Below are 19,038 nucleotides of genomic sequence, written 5' to 3' on the forward strand. Positions count from 1 at the left end.
GAGCAGTTAGGCATCAATCAGGCTGGCAGGGGAGTGGTTAGGTGGTGATCAAGCAGAAGTGGTTAGGGGCAATCAGGCAGAAGTGGTTAGGGACAATCAGGAAGGAAGGCAGGCGAGCAGTTGGGAGCCAGCAGTCCTGGATTGTGAGAGAGATGTCCGACTGCCCAATGTGATTGGGCCTAAACGGGCAGTCGGACATCCCTTGAGGGGTCCCAGATTGGAGAGGGTGCAGGCTGGGCTGAGGGACACACCCCCCCCCATGCATGAATTTCGTGCACCGGGCCTCTAGTATTTAAATAAGTGCTTACTATGTGCCAGGCTGTGAAGTGCTTTGCATTCATTATTTTACTTCATCCTCATAGGAACCCTTTGAGATCAGTGCTATTTTTATAACCATTTTATAGATAAAGAAACCAAGGCCTAAAGAAGAAAAGAGCTTTGCCTGAGGTCACTTAACCAGCCAATGGCAGAACCAAGATTCTGACATAGGTAACGGCTTATGCTGTTATGTGTTGTGGGATCCAAACCCCAAGGGCAGTGCAGAAAGCGTGCAGAGGGGAGCCTCACACTTCTGCTTGGGAGTCAGGAGAGGATTTATGCCAGAGGGAGTCCCTGGGTTGAGTTCGAAGCCCAGGCAGGATCAGGACATGTGAGCTGGAAGAGAATGAGACTTTCAGACAGAGGGAATAACTTGAGCATAGGTGAGGGAATAAGCAAACTTCAGGAAGAGAAAGGAATGTCACTGACAGAGGAGAGTGTTCCGGGGAAGGACTGCGGCGGGATTTTAAATTCAGAGCATTCCAGACATCCAGCATTAATAATGATTTTGGACACAAGGTGTGGAAAGGTTATATTTGAAATATTAAATCACTAAGCCCAGCATTAACAGAATGTCTTCTGCATTTTAGTGCGGCTTCTGAACTGATTCACTGCTGGACTATATACACAGTTTGAAGATGTTAGACTGGAAATGGTAGAGAAAATATTTTGTTGTTGTTTTTTAGTTTATTCTCGCACCTAGATATTTTATGCAGTTATTTTTTTTCCTTGAAACCCACTGAGAAGGTACCACCCTTCTCTTTCTGCTTTCGTCTCAGTGCATACCAACAGTCAAAAGCAGGAATACTTAAGTGAGCATCCAAGAATGCTGCCTGTGCCCAGCATTTCAATGCTGCCATGTTCCCCAAAGGTAAGATGCTGCCCTCCTCCCAAGGAATTTAGCAATCTAATTGGACACTAAAACTCTGTGGCATGAATTCTAAGGGCCATTAACGACGAGAAAGAAAAAAATCAGTGCAGACTGGAGGAACCAGGAAGAGCTCCAGGGAGAAGCCAGTACCAATGTGGGAGGGAAGCATTTGCGTTTCATAGTGGCATTCAGTATTGTTAGGACCATCTTTAGTATCAACTGGAATATACGCTCATCCAATAGAGAAAAATAAGAAATGACCTTTTGCCTAAAAATTTCTTGGTACTTTCTCAATCTGAAATAGCGAGTGTGTTTCACTTCTTGGATTAATTCTGCTTGAAGTGCTCCCTTAAAAAGGATTATGCGTCTCTGCCAGCCTCCGAGGAAAGGAATGCTGAAATCGGTTAGTGATGCCTGCCACAGGTATGGGGAAAGTGAGGGAGAACATCCTACATGCATGATTTCTCTCTTCCTCACTTTCCCCTGCAAATTATAATGAAATTTCCATTTCTATGTACCAAAATAGATGGAATCTTTAACTAACTGGACTCCATGCCTTACTTTTTACTTTTAGGACAGAGGCACATAAAAAAAATTAAACAAACATTCTAAAAGAAAATCTCCCCATACATTTCTGTTTAGCTAGTTAAATTTTAAACTTACACCTGCCCTCTACTTAGAGGATTGTATTCCTTTATTTTCAGAAAGATGATCTTAAGGTACAGAAAAATCCTGAATTATTAAGTATAAACTATATAAATTCTAAGCTGTGTTTTGTTGAAAATATATGTTCTTGAGTGGGTTACTTACCTTGATTCTTAGGTTGTTGGGGATAGTAACCCAGACCCAATGTCTAATCCAGTGTTGCCTGCACCTGCTCACCCTTAGCCATGTGTGAGTGCCTCTCCATCCATGTTGGCTAGACTGGTGTCCAGATGGGCAGTGCCTGCTGGGAGCTCTACTGCCTGGATCATGGCATCCAGCCTGCTGGTCAGATGCCAAGTGACAAGACCACTGGGGAAGGAGATGACTTCTTCAGTGAGACAGGTGCTGGCAAGCATGTGCCCAGGGCAGTGTTTGCAGACCTGGAATCCAGGGTCATTGATGAAGTTCGCATTGGTACCTACCGCCAGCTCTTCCACCCTGAACAGCTCATCATATGCAAGGAAGATGCTGCCAATAACTATGCCTGTGGACACTACACCATTGGCAAGAAGGTCTTTGACCAAATTTGGAAACTGGCTGACCAGTGCACAGGTCATCAAGGCTACTTGGTGGGGGAACTAGTTCTGGATTCACCTCCCTGCTGATGGGATGGCTCTCTGTCGATTATGGCAAGAAATCCATGCTGGAGTTCTCCATCTACCTAGCACCCCAGGTTTTCACAGTGGTGATTGATCCTAACAACTCTATCCTTATCACCCACACCACCCCCGGACACTCTGATTGTGCCTTCATGGTTGACAATGAGAGAGGCCATGTATGATATTGAGTGCCCAACCCACACTAACCTTAACTGCCTTATTAACCTGATTGTGTCCTCCATCAATGCTTCCCTCAGGTTAGATAGAGCCCTGAACGCTGATCTGACTGAATTTCAGACCAACTTGGTGCCCTATCCCCACATCCACTTCCCTGTGGCCACATGTGCCCCTGTCATCTTTCCTGAGAAAGCCTACCATGAACAGCTTACTGTAGCAGAAATCACCAATGTGTGCTTGGAACCAGTCAACCAGATGTTGAAATGTGACCCTTGCCATGATAAACACATGACTTGCTGCCTGTTGCACCATGATGATGTGGTTTCTAAAGATGTCAATGCTGCCATTTCTACCATCCTGATCAAGTGCAGCATCCAGTTTATGGACTGCTGCCCCAGTGGCTTCAAAGTTGGTATTAATTACCAGCCTCCCACTGTGGTAGCTGGTGGAGACCTAGACAAAGTACAGTGAGTCGTGTGCATGCTGAACAACACCACAGCTATTGAGGAGGCCTGTGCTCGCCTGGACCACAAGTTTGACTTGATGTACGCCAAGCATGCTTTTGTTCACTGGTACGTGGGTGAGGGCATGGAAGAAGGAGAGTTTTCTGAGGCCTGTGGGCACACGACTGCCCTTGAGAAGAATTATGAGGAGTTTGGTGTAAATTCTGTTGAAAGAGAGGGTGAAAAGGGAGAGGAATACTAATTAACATTCTTTTCAGCCCTGTAACATGTCATACATGTTAAAGTTTCTGGTTAGATTTTCTTCTATTTTACCTGTGATCTGTCTATCTTTTTCATGTATACCTATAAGATTTCCCCCTCATGTTTAAAAGTAAAGGCATTGAGAAAGAAAAGAAAATGTATGTTCTTGGTTGGAAGTCTATTTGCATTAAGATGGAAACACTCATTTGAGGAGGCAGGTACTTACCAGAGTGGTATTGGTGATTCTATAGTGTTCGATTCTAATTAACTTTAGATAGCAACTCTAGATTTTGGAGGATAGACATCAGGAAGAAAAATGGGTCACACAGAGAAATGTTTTTTTCTTGATTAGACAACAATAGCAAGAGGAATAGAGATGGAGGTTATTAGGGCTTGCATATTGTGACCCAGTCTTTGTGAGGCCATTTGTGACACAGTTTTTGTGAGGCCATTTGTGACATAGTCTTTACAACATAGTGAATGGGACCCCTAACATTGTGTTGTGCAGACTCTTCCATTCTAAGCCAATTTCAAGTTCAAATGCCAATTTCAATACAGCTCAATATTTATTAATATTTCCCAAGTGTATTAGGGTTCTCCAGAGAAACATAACCACACACACACACACACACACACACACACACACACACACACACACACACGTTATATATATTATATCTGTTATATATAATATATATATTACATATGTGAATTTATATATATACTAGCTTTCCCGTTGCAGGAAAAATCCTGCAATAGGATTTCCTGCTGCACTCTACCCCGCCTCCGCTCCTCCCTTGTTCGCCCACCTCACCTTCTCCTCCAGCCCGCCTGAGTTTCCCTTCGCCCCCAGCCCCGTCTCCGCTCCGCCCACCTCACCTTCTCCTCCAGCCCGCCCGAGTTTCCCTTCGCCCCCAGCCCCGCCTCTGCTCCGCCCTTGTCCCCCGCCCTTGCCGCCTTCTCCTCCAGCCCGCGTTTCCCTTCGCCCCCGGCCCCGCCTCCGCTCCGCCCTTGCTGCCCTTGCCGCCTTCTCCTCCAGCCTGCCTGCGTTTCGCTTCGCCCACCCCCCCTCACCCGGCCCCGCCTCCGCTCCGCCTTTATCACCCGCCCCGCCTTCTCCTCTAGCCCGCCGGAGTTTCGCTTTGCCCCCGGCCCCGCCTCCGCCCCGCCCTTGTCACCTGCCCTGCCTTCTCCTCCAGCCCGCCCTCGTTTCCCTTCGCCCCCGGCCCCGCCTCCGCCCCGCCCTTCTCCTCCCCCCCCCCTCCTGGCTTGCTTGCTTCTTCAAAGCTTTACTCCCTTCTGCAGCTATTGGCTTCTTTGGACGCTGTCTTGATATGCAAATTAGCCGCCATCTTTGTTGGGGCAATTTGCATACTCATCCTGATTGGTTGGTGGGCGTGGCTTGGCTGGTGGGCGTGGCTTGGGTGTAGCGAAGGTGCGGTCAATTTGCATATTTGTCTATTATTAGATTATATTATGTATGTGAATTTACAGATATACTTTATATATGTGATATGTATGCTACTGGACAGCCCCCTGAGTTGGAGGGGGGGTGTCCCCTCCTTGGCTCTTGTCAATCTTGTGAGAAGAAATTCAGACAAGTGACAGACAGCAGTGGTTGAAGCAAAAGCAAGTGAATTCATTAAGAATAGACTTGGCATAAAGCATAAGCAGGCAAGTCAGCTGGTCTGAGCGTCCCACCTAGTAGGGGTTTGAGGGTTCTATACATTTCCCCCCTTACAGATTTCAAAGCTCCCCTGCCAGCTATCTTGGGTAGCTGAGGAGGTTTCAAAGTCCCCTTCTACATTGTTGTGACTTACATTGGAATGTTTGTACATACATTTAGTCATCTTGTTTGGGAAGTCCTAAGACCTTTGTTTAGTGGGTGAGATAAACCTCGCCCCCCCCCCATTCCTCCATCCCCCCTTCCCTGCCCTAGCAGTTATCTTTCCTGCCTAACATTCCCCAAGTGATACCATTCAAATGCTTTTGGGGTTTTGTTGTTTGTCCCCCAGACTTTATTCATCCTGGCACAAATGACATTAATTGGGTCTTAGTTTTCTATTTTCCCAGGCCAGGGTGATTTGAGCTATGTAATCTCTGGTTAGGAAGGAGAGGTATAAACCATTTGTTCTCAAGTGTCCTTGGTTGGGGAAGATAAGATCTTGTGATTCACAAGCTGGTTGCAAGCTGCTCAAACTGTTTGGCCTTGTTTAATTTTCTTGTCTCAGTTTCTCCATGCCACTTGCCCAGGAATTTTCCTAGCTTCTCACTATCCTTCCACACACATATATATATTTATATATAGGAACTGACTCACTTGATTATGGAGGCTGAGAAGTCCCATGATCTGCTGTGTACAAGCTGGAGACCCAAGAAAGCCAATGATGTACTTCTGTTCTAAGTCTGAAGGCCTGAGAACCGGGAGCACCTATGGTTCTGGACCAAGGGCAGGAAAAGACTAATGTCGTGGCTCTAGAAATCAGGAGAGAGAGAGAGAGAGAGAGAGAGAGAGAGAGAGAGAGAGAGAGAGAGAGAGGAGAGAGGACTTTTTCCTTCCTCCAGAGTTTTGTTCTATTCAGGCTTTCAGTGGATTGGATGAGGCCCACCCACATTGGAGAGGACAATCTGCTTTATTCAATCTACAGATTCAAATGCTAATTTCATCCCCAAACACCCTCACAGACACACCAGGAATAATGTTTAGCCAAGTATCTGGACATGCCATGATCCAGTCAAATTAATATATAATTTTCACTATCACACCAAGTGTCTGGCATTATACTTAACACTGAAAATATAAAAATAAATAAGAAAAGGTCCCATTTCTCAGAGTGGGGAAAGGGACTGGCAATTATAATACAGCAAAATGTATATTAGTACAGAGAGAAGTGCCTGGTGATATGGGGTACGAGCAAAGAGTGCCCAGCCTGGCCAGATGGTGGCAGGGGAGTAGGTTGGGAGCAGTGAGAAGCACATTTTCCTGGAGAAGATGATGTTTAAGTTGAGTCTTAAGAGATAGGTGAGCGTTTATGCAGAAAACAAGATCTGGGAAAGTTGTTCCAGGCAGTGAACAGCATGGCTGAAGCCATGGCGGGGTGCATGGTGTGTACTGGGAACTGTAAGCCATTTGGTATTGCTAAAAAAGGGACGTGTAGGACTTGGTGTGGCTGGCAATTTGACTTGGGAGCTCATAAAGGACTCTGGTGCTATTATAAGGATTTGGGACTTTATCCTGAGGTAACAGAGTCAATGCAGGGTTTCAAACATGGGTCTGCTGTTCCTTTTGGCTAAATTACTCTGGTGAGCAATGCCAAAGAAATGCAGGAATATGAACAAAACAGAAGGGCCCCTTCCTCCTTTATGCCAAGTAATGGGGAAGAATAGAACAAGTTAAGGAAAGAACCCTGAGGGCTTTGACCTCAAAAACCACTGAATGCTAAAACTTGGAGCTACCGCTGGAGGTTTAGGTGTGTTTTGGAAGCTTTATGACTCTAATGAGAGATTTGGAAGAGTTGCTTTTATTTAGCCTCAGACATAGATGCCGAGTTAGGTTCTACGGAGATTTTTGAACTAAAATTTGAAGACATACCTTAGAGAAACCTGTGCACTTGAGCTTAACATTTATGATCTAGAATATTCATGGGAGCATTGTTCAAGATACCCCCAACGTGGAAATAGCCTAAATGCGCTTCATTAGTAGACTGGACGAAGCATTGTATATTCATGTAACAAGTAGTATATTCATGGAATACTATATAACAGTGAAAAGAAACAGTATAACTACATGTAGCTATGAGGATGAATCTAAACATAATACTGAGCAGGAAAAAAAAGGAGCAAGACACAAAATAACACATCCAGTATGAATCCTTTATATAAGGTGCAAGAAAAAGGCAAAATGAAACCGTATTGTTGGAGGATGTATCTGTTAAGGGAGGGGAGAGGGCCTCCGCTCCTTGACAGCTAGTTGGGGTGGATTTCTTGTCATATCCCAGGAAAAGCAATTTTCTGAGATTTGTACAGGAGAATGAGTAATTTTTATTTGTGTGGAATTACATTCCTGAGTTTCCAAAGCCCCATTTCCCTTAGTCCAGTCATAGAGGAAGTGTAGCTGGGGCTTCAATAGCACGAAAATCAGAGCCAGTGTCCAGAGTTTCCTTTCCATGGTGGAGCCGAGTCCGGTCAAAGTCAGACCAGCTTAGCTTGTGTTTCCCATTGCAGCTCACTAGTCCATGGCATGTGGGGTCTGCATGGCCGTGGGCCATAGAGGCGAACGTGAGAGAGCCAAGAATCACAAGAGTGTGCCAAGAGAGCGAACTCCTTTGTTTAGGAGATTATGTATTCTCAAATTTTCATGTGCTTGTCGTGGCCACACCCATTCTGGCCAATAATGTTTGTTCCCAGGTGTGACTGATAGACAAGTACCTTCCCTAGGTCACCCCAACTTTACTGGGCATAGGTCTCTCTTTCCATTGTTGGATCCCTTCCCCCAGGGTTTTGCAGGGAATAGCCAGTGATGTCCTGGAAAGTGCCAAGTTGCAGCTTCCTGGTGAAGTGGCCCAAATGACATGTTTATCATATCTGGCCTTCCTTTTGCTCCTTTCTTATTAATAACTAGCTAATTACAATGGCATCATGCCTATGGATTGTACATCTACAAAGAAAGGCAAGAAAGACTTACCTCAACATTCTGGGTGGAGTGTTGGTTTATAAAATGGCCCCCTACAGGGAGGGCAAGGATAGACTGAAGAAAAAGACAGGCTAGTCTAGGTAGGTAGGTTTTGACAAGTAAAGGAACTTACAGACAAGGCTCATCTTGGGCAGCTGAAAGATGAGTACATCTCTGCACCACCCACCAGAATCTTAAAAGTTTATATAGAGGCCATTCAGTCAAATGTACAAATGGTCTCAACAATGCCTTATTGCCTCAAGGCTATGTCTTTGAAATGGTGTGGGCTACGGGAATGTGGGTGAATGGTACTTCCAAGGACAGGGGAGTATAGCGAGGAGCCCCTGATAGCCTGGGTCCAGTGGTCATGTCCTCTCAATGATCTCCTCCAACAGAATCTCAGGTATTTAAACTATGCAGAGGATCTAGACACCACCTGGGGACAACGCCATGTATTTGAAGGCTTGGTGCCTAAGAACCTCTCAAAGATTGGTCCTGCAAGTTCAAATTTCCAAGGTGATGATAGATTCAGAGCTATGAGATAAAGACTCATTGTTGTTTGCCCAATGTACTGGGAGAGGGGACAAAATCACCCCTATTTGAGAAATACTGCTCTAGAGCAGCACAATACAAATATACTGCAAGCTTCATCTATAATTTTAAGTTTTCTTATAGCTACACTAAGAATGTAAAAGGAAACAGGTGAAATGAATTCTAATAACATTTTACTTGATTCAATAATATGCAAAATATCATTTCAATAAGTCATCAATATAAAAAGTTGATATGCTTTACACTCTTTTTCAATACTAAGTATTTGAAATCCTGTACTTTACACTCAGAGCACAATTCAATTTGGATGGGCCACTTTGCAAGTTCTCAACAGCTCATGTGGCTTGTGTCTGCCATATTGGATTGTACACTTCTAGAACATAAACCCCATGAGGGTAGAAATTTTTGTCTGTTTTTTTTTTTACATTGTTATATCTTCAGTGCCTGATACTGTGTATAGTAGCACCTAGTAGACCCTTAATAGATATTCTTTTTCAATTTTTTAATTTTTATTTTATTGTTTAAGGTATTACAAATGGTACATATGTCTCTCTCTTTTTTTCCCCACTGACCCCCCCGCCTCCCCTAATAGATATATATATATATTTATATATATATATTTTAATATATTTATTGATTTTTTACAGAGAGGAAGAGAGAGGGATAGAGAGTTAGAAACATCGATGATAGAGAAACATCGATCAGCTGCCTCTTTCACAACCCCTACTGGGGATGTGCCCACAACCAAGGTACATGCCCTTGATCGGAATCGAACCTGGGACCTTTTAGTCCGCAGGCCAACGCTCTATCCACTGAGCCAAACCGGTTTCGGCCCCTAATAGATATTTTTAAATAAATGATTAAATGAGTACCCAAATCTATTTGTAAGAGAGAAAGGGCATTCTTTTTTTTGACCAGTTTTATTGAGATGTAATTGACATACAACACTGTAATTTAAGGTGTACAACATAATGAGTTGACATACATATATTGTGAAATAATGATCACAGTATGTTTAATTAAGATCCATCTAGAAGGACATTCTTATTTAGACTGGACACTTTAAAAGCAGTAAGGGCATGCCAAAACAAGTTGAATAATCCCATCACTTGAGGGCTTAAATCTTGCACAAGATGAAATTCATAAACTCACCACCAAAGAGGCGGGCTTGCTGGTAGGTAGATGAAGGGTGTGGGTGGAGCCGATCCACAGGCTCACTGCTTTCCCGCTGTCTCCCACACTTCCCAGTGAGATGCTGAGCTGTCCTCTTTTAAGCACCCTCCCCTGTCACACCCCTCCCCAAAGTGTGGTTTTGATATCTACATCATTGTTGCAACACTGTTTATTTTTTCCATTGATTTCTAGAGAGAGTGCAAGGGAGGGAGGAAGGGGAGAGTAAAACATCGACATGAGAGAGACACATCTATTGGTTGCCTCCTGCACTAACCACTATAGGGACTGGGGAACCTGCAACCGAGGTTGTGGGAGAATCGAACCCACAACCCTTTTGTCGGTAGGCCAGTGCTCTAACCATTGAGATAAACTAGTCACGGTGTTGTTGCAACCCTACTTTAATGGCTCAGACACTGTGTTAAGGACTACATATTTCTTCTAGCTCTCTGGTCTAAAAAATATTGGCTGTCCACAGCTGCATTTGAGATTGAACTTTTAAAACTGGCAAACACCATGATCTCCTGTGTATGTGTAGGCAGTTAAGTATGCTATTAAAATGAGATGGTGTTTTGCTCTTTACCTATGACATGCTGATGCAAGCAAACTGGCCACAAAAGACACAGCCAGCACCTTCTCTCAGCAACTTTTCCCACATCTTCTCCCAACGTCTAGCTTCACTTTCCAAAGTAGACTCCTTTAGGGTCCAGCAGCAGGAGCATTATGACTGTGGGCAAGCTAGTTGTATACGATGACACTGGATTTCTTTCCTGGACTTTTCTTCTTCCACCCTCCCCAGCACTGATATAAACATGCACATACAGTGGGACTAGATTTTTTATTTTAGTTCAAGAAAGAGATTCTCCTCTGTTGACAAATATCAAGACAAAAACCTAGCTGGACTAGCTGAAACACAATACTTTTGCACCAAGGAATCATCTATATTTGTTGGAGAGTGGGAATTTTTGAGCATGCTTCCAGAGAGGCCGTGGACTATGCCCCAGATAGAGTTGTCAGTGCTGACACTAGGCCAGGCCTTGAGATATGGTCTCATGGCCCCTTCCCAGCACGTAGGCCTTCTTTCATAGAACACTGTCAGCTTTCTGAAGAACAGGATGATCCTGTGAATAACATGGTCGTCATTGGCATGATCCTGACGTTGCTTGGGAAAAACTGTTTTGTCTTGGGTTACTTGTTCTGCAAAAACTGGATGTGGTTAATGTGCTTAAAAGCGGTCCTACACAAAGGGTCGCTGCTGCTCTCTGGTCTCCCTGCATGGAGAATGGCAGAGCAGTCGCCAGGTCGTCCGGCCACCCGGCTAATAAAGGCTCCCTAAATTTTAATTTGGTCTGGGCTCCAGTGGTCATTCACTCGCATCCGCTCCACAACATATTAGAATTGGATTTCCCCTTTTCAACAACACTGCCATCTGGCCTGGGTTCCTGTCAGCACATCTGCGTGGTAGATGTCACACTAACCTGTTATCTCCCCGGAGGATAAGCAGACACATTTTCCTGAAGCTCCTTCTAATACCAGCCTTTTTACTCTCTGTTCCGTGGTGACAGTCCAGGCTTGCATTCTCTGGCTAACATGGTTTACAGAAGAGTAACCCGGGGCTGAACCAGAGAGACCAGCGTCCCATCCTAGTCTATCATTTTTACATGTCCCTAGGCAGGCGAGGCAAGATTTGAACTCTCCAGTGAGGGCATATAGGTGGTTTTGAGTCTTTCTGAGTCATTTTGAGGTAAATGCATCCTGGAGTTTACCATAACCACAAATATGGGCGATCAGTCGCATCATTTGAAAGACTTTTATTAAAGCACACAGATTCTGGTTTCAGTGAACAGTCCTCTGGCAATTCTGGCAACAGGATCCTTATTTTTTGGGGGAAACCCATTTACATGCTTTAGGTGGAGTCCACATTGATATAGCTGCCACAGGGATGGTTACAGACTCAGTCTCCCTATTAGAGCACTATATCCTTCTGGCTACTGATTGGTTAAAAGATGGGCATGTGACCCAAGCTAGACCAATCAGATATCTCTCAGAGACTTTTGCTAAAACCACCAGGAAAGCAATGCGCTCCTATCTTCATTGAGGATCACTAGCATAAAGACAAGGTGAGAACAGAGCTGTTGGTGGCTAACACTTTATCACATAGGAAACCCATGAATGAAGATAAGAGAGCCAGGAGTTGGAGGAAAGAGAGAATCTTGAAGGCAGCATTTGAGACCGTGGATCTAGACAGGTCTAAACCTAACTTGGGATCTTTTAGTTTTATGAGTCAATAAATACACCAACTCCTCCCTCCTCTCTCTCCCCCACCCCCGCCCGCTTTCTTTAGCTTATGTTAGTTTCACTTGAGTTTCTATCATTTTCAAACAAAACCATACTTATTAACACATTCCTATTTGCAGGATCTCTCTAGTCGGAAACCACTGATCAGTGAAAGTGATTTCTAAACTTCAGAATGTATGTTTTACAAAATGCTGATTTCTAGTCTTTCTTTCCCATAGATTCTCATGCAGAAGGATGGAGCCCAGGAATCTGTGTTTGGTAAGCACTCCAGGTCTTTCTGATGTAGGACCACACTTTGGGGATCACCAAATTGCAATATTCTTATAGGCCACGTATCAGAATGAAGAAAGGTAATTGACTGGGTGCCTACCATGAGCCAGACCCCTAGGGTAGGTTCTGTACTTAACTCATTGAATCCCCAGAACAACCTGATGAAGTTCATCAAGAGAGAAATAAGATCTGTCTTCTTAGATTTGCACAAATGATTTTGGATCGAAGTAGAATAGCAACTAGACTCTTTTAACAAGAACAGATAAATGCAAGAAATGAAAGAATCCACAAAGTTTTCATTGACGTTCCAGATGTTAACAATTCCAAGGATACACAAAAATTAGAAGTTAATTAGCTTCTTAAATGAAACCTATTGGTCTTATACATGTGGGCAAGAGAATATGATGCTTCTTCCAACAAACAGTGATCAGCAAGGTACAGAGTCTGAGTGGCACATACTAGAGGTGAAGCTATGAGAAACTGTCATTCCATCAGCCATGATTAGAATCATCCTGCTTTGTGAACACTCAGAACTGGACTTTTCCACAGCTGCTCTTACATCATTGGTATTTGCACCTTTTGTTTCTGGTTTTGAATTTGAACTTATACATATGAGGCCGAGTTCTTCCAAAGAAGACCCTGAGATGAGAATTCATGGGCAGTTGATTTATGAAGGAAGCACTTGCAGGAAAAACCCACTTGGGAAGCACAGAAGACAAGCACATTTAGTGTGATTTCAGGCAAAGTTCCACAGAAGGGGCTCCAGCTTGATCCCGCAGAGGACTCTGGAGTTTAAGGTATACCTCGGAGTTTGTTCTGACCCGAGGCAAGAGAGCTGGCATTTCATACTCCTGCACCCAGAAGCCATTGACTAAAGGCTCTTCTGAGGCATCTAACTTTTGAGCACAACTGGTTCAGAACATCCCAGCAAATTTGCTCCAATAGCCTGAGACATCTCTCTTCCTCTAAAGAATTACTTGAGCATGGTAACAGAAGCGAAGCAAGCAAGGGACACAAGAGATTCTCAAAGGGATCCAAGGGGACTTGGCTAGAGCCCAATAGTGCCTGGTCCAATAACACTGATTTTGTTGCTGACTTGACAAATCTAGTCATTTTTATTCATTTTATTAATTCACCAATCGACCACTAGTGGATGACAGACTTTGGTCTTATAACACGGCCCTTATCTAATCTTAGACTAAAAGATTAAGAAGTATTGGCAGGTTGCCATCTCTTAGACATGCCCAGATCTTAATATTTTTTATACCCAAACGTGCATAAAATGGCCTAGCCTTTGTTTTTTCATTAACATTGTTTCATTCATTAAAATGGACAATTCTAGTTGAAGAATGCACATATTGTCCATGGGAATCAATAAAGCAATCTTTGATTAAAGAAAATCATGGATTTATTAAAATTATAAAAGTGAGGCATACCACAAGAAATCAAATTAGAAATTAAAAAAATCCAACACAAAACAAAACGGAAAAATCTCTCTCTTAAGTAGCACTGCCCAGAGATAACCATATTCTAGTGGTTCATCCTATTTATTTATTTTTCTAGTTATTTAGCCAATCTCTTACTGATGGACATTTAGGTTGTTTCCAACTTTTCACTAATACAATGTTTCAACAAACCTTTTTTCGTCTATAGTCTTACATACAAGGATACCAGTATCTTGTGCACAAAGATAGACGCCTTGAAGGAGATTTATTGATACCAAGACTCATGTATTAAACATTTTAAAAGATGGAGTCAAATGTTAACTCCCTATCCCATCTTGCAAATGGTACTAATGTATATGTTCACCCACAAGGATTTAAGTGCTAACTTCTTCAGCTATTTTAATCTTAAACCAAAACAACAACAACCCATTATATATCATTGTATTTACTGAATTTCGTCTTGTGCATAAAACATAGTACTTACCCACCAAACCTCATCACTGTCAGTATAATCTGTTCCAGAATATGATTTTGCCCAAACCAAGGCTCGAATCATTTTCCTCCCAGACTTTTAAAGTGCATAATTCATTGGCTCTTCATACATTCACAGTGTTGTGCAACCATCACCACTCTCTAGTTCAAGAATGTTTTCATCACCTCAAAAAGATAACCATCTTAATGACCATTGTATGGTACTGAGTAAATGCTTATTGGATGTTTTGGGGAAGGAGGAACAACATATTTTGAGTAGAAAAGTGGCCATCATTGAGGTTAGAGATCAGATAATCTTTTTTTTCTGCTGTGCTGTAAAGTTTCTAGGACTTCAAGGGTTCTTTCAGCACTCCTCTTTTTAAAGAATCCCCATTGGCCTGAATAACCTAAAACACTGACCTGGGGTCTTGGGAAGCGATAATGTGGTGTACTTTCATAGTCTCATATTACACTTCTAGTCTGGTCTTCCACTTCAGAGTACCATGTAGCCCTTCATTCAGCCACGCTGACTACAGTCGTTCCTCCTTATCCCTGGGGGAGACCTCCCAAGACCCCCAGTGGATGCCTGAATCCATAGATAATACCAAATACACCATGCTTTTTCCTCTACATGCATACCAATGATAAAGTTTAATTTATAAACTAGGCATGGTAAGAGATTAACAACAATAATAAAAGAGAACAATTATGACAAATACTGTTATAAAAGTTATGTAAATGTGGTCTCTCTGAAAACATTGTATTTTACTCACCCTTCTTGTGATGATGTGATGTAGTGCCTTATTAAGTTGAGGACTTGTACTTTTTCACCTAAAGGAAGACTTCATGGCTTCTCTTTCGTGTATCCGAATTGCCAACATCGCTACCCTTGGGCTTTGGGGCCACTATTAAGTAAAATAAGGGTGACTTTACAATAAGAACTGAGAAACAAGATTTTTACTACGTGACTAGCGGGCAAGGGAGAGTCTAGCGTGGATATGCGATTCATATCCGTGAGACAGCGCGAGATTTCCTCACACTACTCAGAACAGTGAGCAATTTAAAATGTATGCATTGTTTATAGCTGGAATTTTTCATGCAATATATATTTTTTTGGATCGGAGTTGAGCGTGGGTAATCAAAACCACTAAAAGAGAAACTACAGGTTAAGGGGTGGGGTGGGGGGAGGGGTGGTAAAGACTACTGTACCAGTATTTTCCACGCTGTGCCTTTATCCAAAGTCCAGAATGCTCTTTCTCTGGTTCATCTTATTCTTCAAATCCCATCTTCAGGGTCACCTTCTCTACAAAAGTCTTCCCTGATATTGTTCTCTTTTCATACACTGTAACAGGGAGTGCATTGTTTAAACCTCCTCTCTCAGAGGATCTGCTGTTCAAATGACTTAACCGTGTGTCTGTCTTTCCCACCTGAATGTGAGTTTCTTTCTTTCTTCCTTCCTTCCTTCCTCCTTCCTTCCTTCCTTCCTTCCTTCCTTCCTTCCTTCCTTCCTTCCTTCCTTCCTTCCTTCCTCCCTTCCCTTCCCTTCCCTTCCCTTCCCTTCCCTTCCCTTCCCTTCCCTTCCCTTCCCTTCCCTTCCCTTCCCTTCCCTTCCCTTCCCTTCCCTTCCCTTCCCTTCCCTTCCCTTCCCTTCCCTTTCTTTCTTTCTTTCTTTCTTTCCTTCTTTCTTTCTTTCTTTCTTTCTTTCTTTCTTTCTTTCTTTCTTTCTTTCTTTCTTTTAAAAATATTTTATTGACTTTTTACAGAGAGGAAGGGAGAGGAATAGAGAGAAACATCGATCGGCTGCCTCCTGCACACCCCCTACTGAGGATGTGCCCACAACCAAGGTACATGCCCTTTGACCAGAATCAAACCTGGACCCTTCACTCTGCAGGCCAATGCTCTATTCCCTGAGCCAAACTGGCTAGGGCTGAATGTGAGTTTCTTGATGATGGGGACATTGTCCTAGTCATCTTTCACTTGTCCCATAATTTCTAGTTCAATAGTGTTTGCTGAATTAAATTTAACCATAGAACATATTACTATTAATTTTGATAGCATTTAATTAAAAGAAAATAATCTTGGGGGGAAAATTGATTAGTATTTCTGTGGGGGGAGGGGGGAAAACTTGTCTTAGGACTCTTTTGGATGAAAGAACCCCACATCTGTCAAATTAGCTTAGGTGTAAGGGGGTTTTTAAAGAAAGATAAAAAATCCCACAGAAGCCAAAGAAAAACTAGAAATCTAGTTCTCTGAAAGAAAAGGAGCTGGTTACACCAGGGATTTGCAGCAGTAAGGGTTTATGGACTTTCCCTCTGGTGATTATTCTTTCTTTCTACTGGTATTTATTGAGCACCTACTATATGCCAGAATGGTGGCAGGCACCAGGCACGCAGCAATGAACAAGACTGTCACAGTTCCTGCCCTCATGCAGCTTTCAATGTTTTCTAAGCATTCATGTAATAGGACTCTTGACCTTTATCCTCCCCTAATCTGTGTTTCTTAGTTCAAATTCTTGAGGGCAAATCAAATGAGCTTTTGGGCAGTACTATAATTAATTGGCTGGACCCTCCCGAGTCAATTATCCGGGCCCATCTCTGGCCTGGCTATAGAGGATGGGAGAGCAGAGCCTTTTCTGAATAGGTTCAAGGGCTGAGGAGGCACCCCAAAAAATCATTCTCTTCTACATGATTTGGAGATGTGTCATTTGTGATTCATTTTATATCCTTTAAGGCACCCAATTTCAAAGACAACTCTAATAAAGAAAAAGCCATTTTATATTATGCTGCTCTGGGAAGCCAGGACAATTACTGCTTTAATTTGAAAGGAATTTCTGCCCGAGCAATTAGCTCTGTCAGTGAATATTGCAGACGATTTTGGGAGTTGGGACCTTAGAGAGCACCAAATCCTGCTGACCTATTTTCCAGATGAAGACACCAAGGTGCAGAGAAGGGGAGTGATTTGGTAAAGGTCACAGGGGACTTGGGAAAGGAAGTCAGGTTGTTGTTGAGCTGTTTGATGCTCTTCCTTTTCTTTCTTCTTGTCATCGACCCTCATCCATTCCTCCTTTTCTTATTCTTTCCTTTTAAACACACTTTAATCAGTTACTTTTCTTGAACAGTTAAAGCATACAGATGGTTTAAAAAGAGTACACAAACATATGCAGGGAAAATTAGTTCTCCCTCCCCGTCTAGTCCTTGTCCCTAGGAGCCATCCCTGCTCCCAGTATATCTTTCCAGAAATAGTCTATAAATTCTAATCATAAGTATGTTTTTATTTCTGTTTTGCATTTCCTCTCTATATCTTGAAGATTACACACATATATAGCTATCCATACATATATATCTTGAAGATTATAATATATGTATGTATATCTATATATGTGTGTAATCTTCAAGATATAATATGGATGTATATCTATATATGTATTATAATCTTCAAGATATATATGTATGTATATCTATATATGTGTGTAATCTTCAAGATATAGAGAGGAAATGCAAAACAGAAATAAAAACATACTTAGGATTATAATCTTCAAGATATATATATATATATGTATATCTATATATCTATATCTATATCTATCTATCTATCTATCTATCTATCTATCTATCTATCTATCTATCTATCTATCTATCATACATCCTGGGATCTATAAGGCAGTAATACCTAAACTGAGTTCCAGATTTTTTAAGCTGCTCATTCATTTTAACTGCTATGCAGCTTTCTCATATGGAAGTACGATGATCTATTTAGCTGATATCTCACTGATGTAGAGATCTCTCCCTGAGGTCACCAGTCAGAGCCAGTGTCTCACTAATGGAGTTTGTTTTCAGTCCTTTACTATTACAAACAATGCCATAAAGAACACTCTTCTACATATGTCTTTGTGTATGTATGTGAGTCCACCTCTCTTTCCCCTCTCCTCTCTTTCCTCTCCCCTCCCTTCCCCTCTCCTGCCCTGCTCTCCCCTGTCCTCTCCTCCTGTCCTCCATCTGGCCAGCTCATAGAATTGGGGAGGAGAGAAACCAAATGTAACATTTGGTGATGATGTGATGAAGGTCTGAATAGAGAAACTGGGGACAGAATATCTTGGTCAGAATTTAAAAAGGAATCAACTTGAGCAAATGTAGGCAAAAATGGGAGGAAGATAGGAGGACTTCATTGGAAGAGCCAGGAGAATCACACCGAACTCCCAAATCTCAAGAACCAGAAAGCCATTGACAATGTAGTCGTCTCTCTTTGTCTTGTTTCTAGCTCTCTCTGAAGATCTATTTTCCCTTTCTGCTTCCCAACAATTTTTGTATATCTATTACAATTGTCTGTTGTGGCCAGGACTGGTTATACACTCATCAGTACCCTTTCCTCCTCTGAGCACATAGTAGGACTACATTTCCCATCCTCCTTTGTGCTTAAGTTGGGACCATGTGACTGAATTCAGCTAATGGAATATGGTGGGAATGATGTATGCCCCTTCAAGGCAGAGCCTCACTTCATCCTTCCTGTCCTTTCTTCCACATGGCTCAATGTGGCCTCCACACAGTATTCACAGGGAGAGAAGTAAATTATTTCGATCATGGAGCTACATGATAAGAGGAACTAGATTCTTAAGTCATAATTTTTAAAAAATGTGTTTTTATTGATTTTAGAGAGAAAGAGGAAGGGAGAGGGAGAGAGAGAGAGAAACACCAATGAGAAAGAAACATAGATGAGAGAACGCCCTGCACCCCCCACTACTGGGGATCAAGCCTGCAACCAGGACGTGTGCCCTGACCAGGAATTGAAC

At 42.6% G+C, this 19,038-nt stretch overlaps 1 pseudogene; it reads left to right on the forward strand.

Annotated features, from left to right (window-relative positions):
• The first annotated feature begins 2,079 nt into the window (after positions 1-2,079).
• LOC103286288 (tubulin alpha-1B chain-like) lies at positions 2,080-3,375 on the forward strand (annotated as a pseudogene).
• Positions 3,376-19,038: the final 15,663 nt, after the last annotated feature.

The sequence above is a fragment of the Eptesicus fuscus genome, chromosome 4 (genome assembly GCF_027574615.1).
Source record: "Eptesicus fuscus isolate TK198812 chromosome 4, DD_ASM_mEF_20220401, whole genome shotgun sequence".
Classification (NCBI taxonomy): Eukaryota; Metazoa; Chordata; class Mammalia; order Chiroptera; family Vespertilionidae; genus Eptesicus; species Eptesicus fuscus.